Source organism: Nansenia antarctica, assembly GCF_963989245.1.
Source record: "Nansenia antarctica genome assembly, chromosome: 2".
Lineage (NCBI taxonomy): Eukaryota > Metazoa > Chordata > Actinopteri > Argentiniformes > Microstomatidae > Nansenia > Nansenia antarctica.
Window position 1 is genome coordinate 84546335 of NC_137675.1, and position 6907 is coordinate 84553241.

At 48.2% G+C, this 6907-nt stretch overlaps 1 pseudogene across 1 annotated transcript in view; it reads right to left on the minus strand.

The window, feature by feature from the left end:
• Nucleotides 1-552: 552 nt before the first annotated feature.
• LOC308151765 (junction plakoglobin-like) overlaps nucleotides 553-6907 on the minus strand; it is a 53732-nt pseudogene continuing 47377 nt past the window's right edge. The window contains exon 10 of the transcript in view: nucleotides 553-660. The product of the transcript in view is annotated as a junction plakoglobin-like (transcript). The remainder of the gene's footprint in view (nucleotides 661-6907) is intronic.

Here is a 6907-nt window from a genome sequence, read left to right on the forward strand (position 1 = left end):
GGGAAGCTGTTCCCATACATCCATGTGTGGAGGGTAGACACACTGACAGTAAAAGAATGGACATATTGAAGTCTGACATAATCCGATTAATTTCAATAGTTGTAGCTTGTGATGCTAATCAAGCCCTTTTACTTGGCTACGACAAAGTAATAAACGCTAATGTAAAAATATATGAAACATTGTTTGTGGCAGAAATTTTTCTTTAGGACTCCACCACCTAGCTAGTTAGCCAACGTGCATCATGGCTAGAATGGTTGCATGTTATGGTTATTTCAATTAACGCAGCTTGAGTTCCAAAGGAGTTTCCTCTACGGTACAGGGGATAGACTTACCTTTATTTGAGATTTGTTGATTTCCATAGACAGTGTTATTGTCCTTCGACTTGTTGGGGTATTCTTCATCATGTCTGTGTGCAACGTAGGTCTTCACTGAGTAGCCGCGTTATTACATCACTAACTAAGACAACCATAATGACGTCATCACCACCCCATGCAATGCCGCCGCTGCCTCCTCTGTGTGTGTGTGTGTGTGTGTGTGTGTGTGTGTGTGATCTCATGCAGCATTCATGGTGTCACGCTCATAACAGATGACAAAGAAGCACAGGTGAGACGCCACGTTGACGTTTGTCTCTGACGTTTTATTTGAGTCGTTACAACATGGCTGGTAGGAGTTAAGAAGAGCAAGACATGAGGAGGGTTTGGGTTACGCTTGGGGCCGGAGGGAGGGATGGAGGGGTTGGAGGGAGGGATGGAGGGGTGAGAGGAGGAGGTTTTTTCCTCAATGTGAGTTCATATACAGCTCCTGTAGAAACGACCATACGCTTAAGAGACGAGGCTGAATCCCAAACCAACCCCTAGACACTACACCCTGGACACAACTGTAGAGCTGAGAGACTAGGCTGAACCCCAAACCAACTCCTACACCCTGGACACAACTGTAGATCAGTACACTAGACCAGTGAGAATCCCACCTGGCCTATCAGAGCGCAAGGTGGAGCTACTGCACCAATCAAAAGCTTGCAGATCCACAGCAGGGGTCTAGGAAGTACGGACTAGTGGCCGATTTGGGATTCAGCAAGAGAGGGAACGAGGGATGAATATCTATTTTAAGGCCCAATCCCATTTCAAATGTTAACCCCTTCCCCTCGTTTTGGAGTGCCACACGCTTATCGGCTTGCCCCTAAAACAGAGTTACAAGGGGTAGTGGTTGAAATCTTCCCCTATGAAATGGGATAGCTCTTCAAGACCCTGACACGTCATCAGTAGTATCATAGAAATACATGGACGCTCACGATTCGTTCAAAACTTAAGTTTCACGCTATCAATCGATCAAACAAGTCATCAAATAAGAACAATGCTTCATTGCCAGGCCAGTTAATGACAGAATAGCGGTGCTCTGTAGGCTAGCAGCCCGTGCTCCTACCCTGCCAGTCTGTAGGCTAGCAGCCCGTGCTCCTACCCTGCCAGTCTGTAGGCTAGCAGCCCGTGCTCCTACCCTGCCAGTCTGTAGGCTAGCAACCCATGCTCCTACCCATCCAGTCTGTAGGCTAGCAATCCGTGCTCCTACCCTGCCAGTCTGTAGGCTAGCAACCCTGCTCCTACCCTGCCAGTCTGTAGGCTAGCAACCCGTGCTCCTACCCTGCCAGTCTGCACTGGTATTAGAGGAGCGGTACCAAGTGCAACAACTTTTCTGCCGGACTTTAGTTAAATTTGGGGCGTCATGCCATCAAAGGGGGGAAAGGCGGCATGGAAATATGTCAAAATACGGGACTGTTGTGCACAAATCAGCCGTAAAACATTGTTGTAACGTTAGCTAGCTAGCTAGAGATATCTGCATACTAGCGATGTTTATGTTCTGCTTGTTATAAAGAAAAGGTAAAGAATACATTGAAATGACATTAAACTAAGATAATTCGATGGTTATCATAATTCTTTTTTAATCTTTATGAACAAAGAAGATAATTACATTTGGGGTTTTCTTTTGTCGCTTGTGCGCTCAGCCACTATCTTGCCGACGATTCGCAAGGCATTCTGGGAGATTTCAACACTTGTTTTTAACCCTCAGTTTGGAGTGTGCCTCTGAAAATACTCCGTTTGGAGGGCCATGTAGCCCTACCACTTGGCCCTACCCCTCCACCCTACATGTGAACACGCAAAACGAAGGGGTAGGGCTAAATGGTAGGGGCAAGGGGTGAATTGGGATTGGGCCAGAGACAGGAGAGAGGGGGAACATCTACCTATAGGGATAGAGAAGGCAAGAGAATGTTCCACAGAGACAGACAGACAGATTACTTACTTAGTCGTTATTGTTCTCTAATCTATCCCTGTTTTAGTCTCTATATTACAAGCTTTGTACATGTTACAAGTAGATCAAGAACTATGACTACCGTATTACCCATATGAAGTAAGATACACTTTTTGAACGATTAGTACATAATAACAAATCCTGAAGTCTTGACAAGTCTTACAGCACACGTGTAATAAGGCAAAAAGACCAGCAATGGAGAGGAGGGGGGGGGGGGGGGGGTGGAGAGAAGAGGAAGCTGGGTGACAGTTAAAGAGGGGGTTGCCAACGGATACTGTCACCCAGGGAAAGTGCGGGGGCCACTATTTGTAAATCTGAGGATTACGGTAAGAATAGGTGCACTTGATTCAGTTGTCTCAAAGGACCAGGGAGGCAGAGTTGACCGTTCTGAGGTGAACCTCTGCCCACCCCCCGCACCAAGCTAGCCTAATCAACCACACCTACCATCACCCCCCCCCCCCCCACTACACACACACAGAGACACTATGAACCAATCACAGGTACCAGCCTTGCTGAAGGTTCTGGAAAATACAGTCTTGACATTGACCAGGTCTGAAGTGAACTCACCTACAAGTGCAACAGACATCAGGAATGTCTCTCTAGAGATCTCATGTTGATTATTATTTCTTTAAAAGACACAATTTTGACAGGCGGTCAATTTGTGGTTTAACTAGGCTGTTAACATGGATTTGGCCATCCGACCCTCAGAAGCCAGTTCTGTCGATCATACCAAACAAATACTGACACCTAGTGGCTGTTGTGGGTATCTCAACTACTAGACAGGGACATCCACTCATCCTGTCGAGGAAACAGCTCGAACTCATACGACATGATCTGACAACAACATAATTGGAAAATCCATTTTCAAAAAATAGTTTTTGAACAAAAATATCTGTAATATTTTTCAGCCTGCATCCAGTAGAAAGTAGCCCCCACCTCCCCCCTGGTGGCTTGGGGTTAGAATGACTGTTACATCATGCACCAGAGACCAACCTTACTGACTCTATATCTGTTAATACATGCACCGGACCTAAACAAGCTGTCTGGTTAGTGTTTACCAAGCTAGCGGGGGACTAGGCGACTAGTTTTGTAGCGTCCCACTTCACCGCCTGTCTCCTGAAGTGTGAACTTGAGCACTTTCCTACATGGGCTGCGTTCGTAAATTCACTCTGAGAGCGCCGGAGCGCACACTGGGTTCAACGTCATAAAGGGACCAAGTCTTTTGATTGGACAAGAGGCATTCCATGAGCGCTGACCAGATTTCCAGAGCGAATTTACGAACGCAGCCCTGGACTTTAAACTCACCAACTGCCAAAGAGTTCCGGAACACTCACCACCTAGAGTGGCAAGTGTTCCATGTGGTGTTTTACCTAGCGACAACACTCTGATTGGCTACAAAATTAAGCGTCGTCATTTATACATTTCTGTTGAATAAAATGTATCAATATGGGAGTACACAAGTGCACACTCCAGGAGAAGGGTCGAGTATTGGTTCGCAGCATGGTATATGAGTAGTGTGTTTGTTAAACGGTTTATGAGTGAGCCAGATTGACTAGTGTGTATGGTCGGTGTGACTAGTGTGTGTGAAGGTGTGACTAGTGTGTGTGAAGGTGTGACTAGTGTGTGTGAAGGTGTGACTAGTGTGTGTGTGAAGGTGTGACTAGTGTGTGTGAAGGTGTGACTAGTGTGTGTGAAGGTGTGACTAGTGTGTGTGTGAAGGTGTGACTAGTGTGTGTGAAGGTGTGACTAGTGTGTGTGAAGGTGTGACTAGTGTGTGTGTGAAGGTGTGACTAGTGTGTGTGAAGGTGTGACTAGTGTGTGTGAAGGTGTGACTAGTGTGTGTGTGAAGGTGTGACTAGTGTGTGTGAAGGTGTGACTAGTGTGTGTGAAGGTGTGACTAGTGTGTGTGTGTGTGTGAAGGTGTGACTAGTGTGTATGACTGGTGTGTGTGGAGGTGTAACGTGTGTGTTTGTCTGAGTGTGAGAGAAGATGTGACTAGTGTGTGTGACTAGTCAGTGTGTGGAGGTGTGACTAGTGTGTGTCTGTGTGTGTGTGTGACTAGTGTGTGTGAGCTGTGACTAGTGTGTGTGTGTGTGTGTGACTTGTGTGTGTGTGTGTGTGTGTGTGTAGGTAGCTAGCTATCCACTAATACTGGTTGTAGTTGTGCATGTAGGAGCCCCCTAGGGGTAGAAAGACTCTCCCTCACGCTTAGACAGACTGACTCAACGAAAGAAAGACATCATCATGCATCTGGTTCTCATTTAAGAACGAGGGGAGGAAGAGGGGATGGGAGAAATGGAGGAGAGGGGGATGAGGGGAGGGGTTCCTCGCTGCGAGATCCCATGTGCACCGTCATTCAAACACAAAGACATTTTCAGCGAATTTGTCGCCATGTCCATTGCCAACTCCCCTTCGCCCTTCAACATGGTACGTCCCTGCCCACCGGTCCAACCATGGGTGAAACCACTGACAGCCTTGCAGCGGGGGGGGGGGGGGGGGACAGGGGACAGGGGACAGGGGACAGGTTCAGGGCTAATAATTCCCAGTTAAGTTAGTTCAGTTCGGCGTCCGTTGGCAACACTCCGCAGGTCAGAGAACTGCTGCGCCACCTAGTGGTCTGCCTCTGCCATTACAACGAGACCCATCCTCCGATTTCTACCTCCACCAGCCTCCTCCCCTGGGCCTCTGCTGCACCACGTGTAGTGTAGTCTGCCTCTCTCCCTCTTCACACCTGTAACCTGAGAGACCCCTCAAACCAGCACGGTTATCGTTATCATCATCATCATCATCATCATCATCATCATCATAGGGATGCAATGCTCCCCAAGTCAGCTAGCTAGCCGGTGTATATCTGTGAGGACAGGTTGCAGAGTGGTGGTCTATGGATCCCCCCCCCCCCCCCCCCCCCCCAAGGTTATGACATCACGGCCACCACCATGTGGTCCGGCGTGGAGACGAGGGGCCGTGAGAACGTCTCTGAACTGAGCAGTCCAGTCCACCTGTAGCTCCTCCCCCAGGCTGTCACAGTGACTCCGCCTGACTAACACACCTAGACTAACACATCTTCTGTTAGGACCCTGGTTCCGTTTCAGTCTTTTAGAATCCTGGTTCCGTTTCAGTCTTTTAGAATCCTGGTCCTGTTTCAGTTTGTTAGAATACTGGTTCTGCTTCAGTCTTTTAGAATCCTGGTTTTGTCTCCTGTTTCAGTCTCTTAGGATCCTGGTTCTGTTTCAGTGTTTCAGAATCCTGGTTCTGTTTCAGTCTTTTAGAATCCTGGTTCTGTTTCAGTCTTTTAGAATCCTGGTTCTGTTTCAGTGTTTCAGAATCCTGGTTCTGTTTCAGTCTTTCAGAATCCTGGCTCTCCTGTTTCAGTCTGTTTTCATCTGAGGAGGTGGAATGCCATGCGTCGTCGCGTTATTATGGTCTGGTTGCCAAGCTGGTTGCCAAGCTGTGTGTTGTCCTCCCTGGTTCAGAGAGAAGATGTGTGTATGGTGTGTGTGTGTGTGTGTCTATGGTGTGTGTGTGTGTGTGTGTGTATGGTGTGTGTGTTGTCCTCCCTGGTCCAGAGAGGAGACTGGCTGGGCTGTTCTGGTGTGTGTGTGTGTGTGTGTGTGTGTGTGTGTGTGTGTGTGTGTGTGTGTGTGTGTCTGTGTATGGTGTGTGTGTGTCTGTGTATGGTGTGTGTCTGTGTCTGTGTATGGTGTGTGTGTGTGTGTGTCTGTGTCTGTGTCTGTGTCTGTGTATGGTGTGTGTGTGTGTGTGTGTGTTGTCCTCCCTGGTCCAGAGAGGAGACTGGCTCTGTTCTGGGGTGTGTGTGTGTGTGTGTGTGTGTGTGTGTGTGTGTGTGTGTGTGTGAACGATCATGGTGTTTGAAATGGAATGTTGTTAAATGACTGGCATGTAGTTCATCTGCTGCGTACTGTACTCTACGTGATCAAGCAAAACGTGTGTGTGTGTGTGTGTGTGTGTGTGTGTGTGTGTGTGTGTGTGTGGAATCATTTACGTGTAAGCATAAGTATGAGTATGTAGAAGCCACATCTCCTGCCAGTAGTAGTGACGTGTGCGTGTGCGTGTGTGTGTGTGTGTGTGTGTGCCTCCTGTTCAGTAGCGGTGACGTCGTCTCACAGTGCTCATCTTCCCACAGGAGGCAGAGGAGGGGCTCCCCTCATCACTGTCAACAAACACACACACACACACACACACACACACACACGTCAGTCAAGTTAACCATCACTGCTAGAACAGTCATAAACAAAAAGATAAATTGCTGGAGGGGTAGACGTCAATGACGTGTCTGTACTCCCTAGTGTGTACTCCCTAGTGTGCACTCCCTAGTGTGCACTCCCTAGTGTGTACTCCCTAGTGTGTACTCCCTAGTGTGCACTCCCTAGTGTGTACTCCCTAGAGTGTACTCCCTAGTGTGTACTCCCTAGTGTGTACTCCCTAGTGTGCACTCCCTAGTGTGCACTCCCGAGTGTGCACTCCCTAGTGTGTACTTCCTAGTGTGCACTCCCTAGTGTGCACTCCCGAGTGTGCACTCCCTAGTGTGTACTTCCTAGTGTGCACTCCCTAGTGTGCACTCCCTAGTGTGCGCTCACCTCTG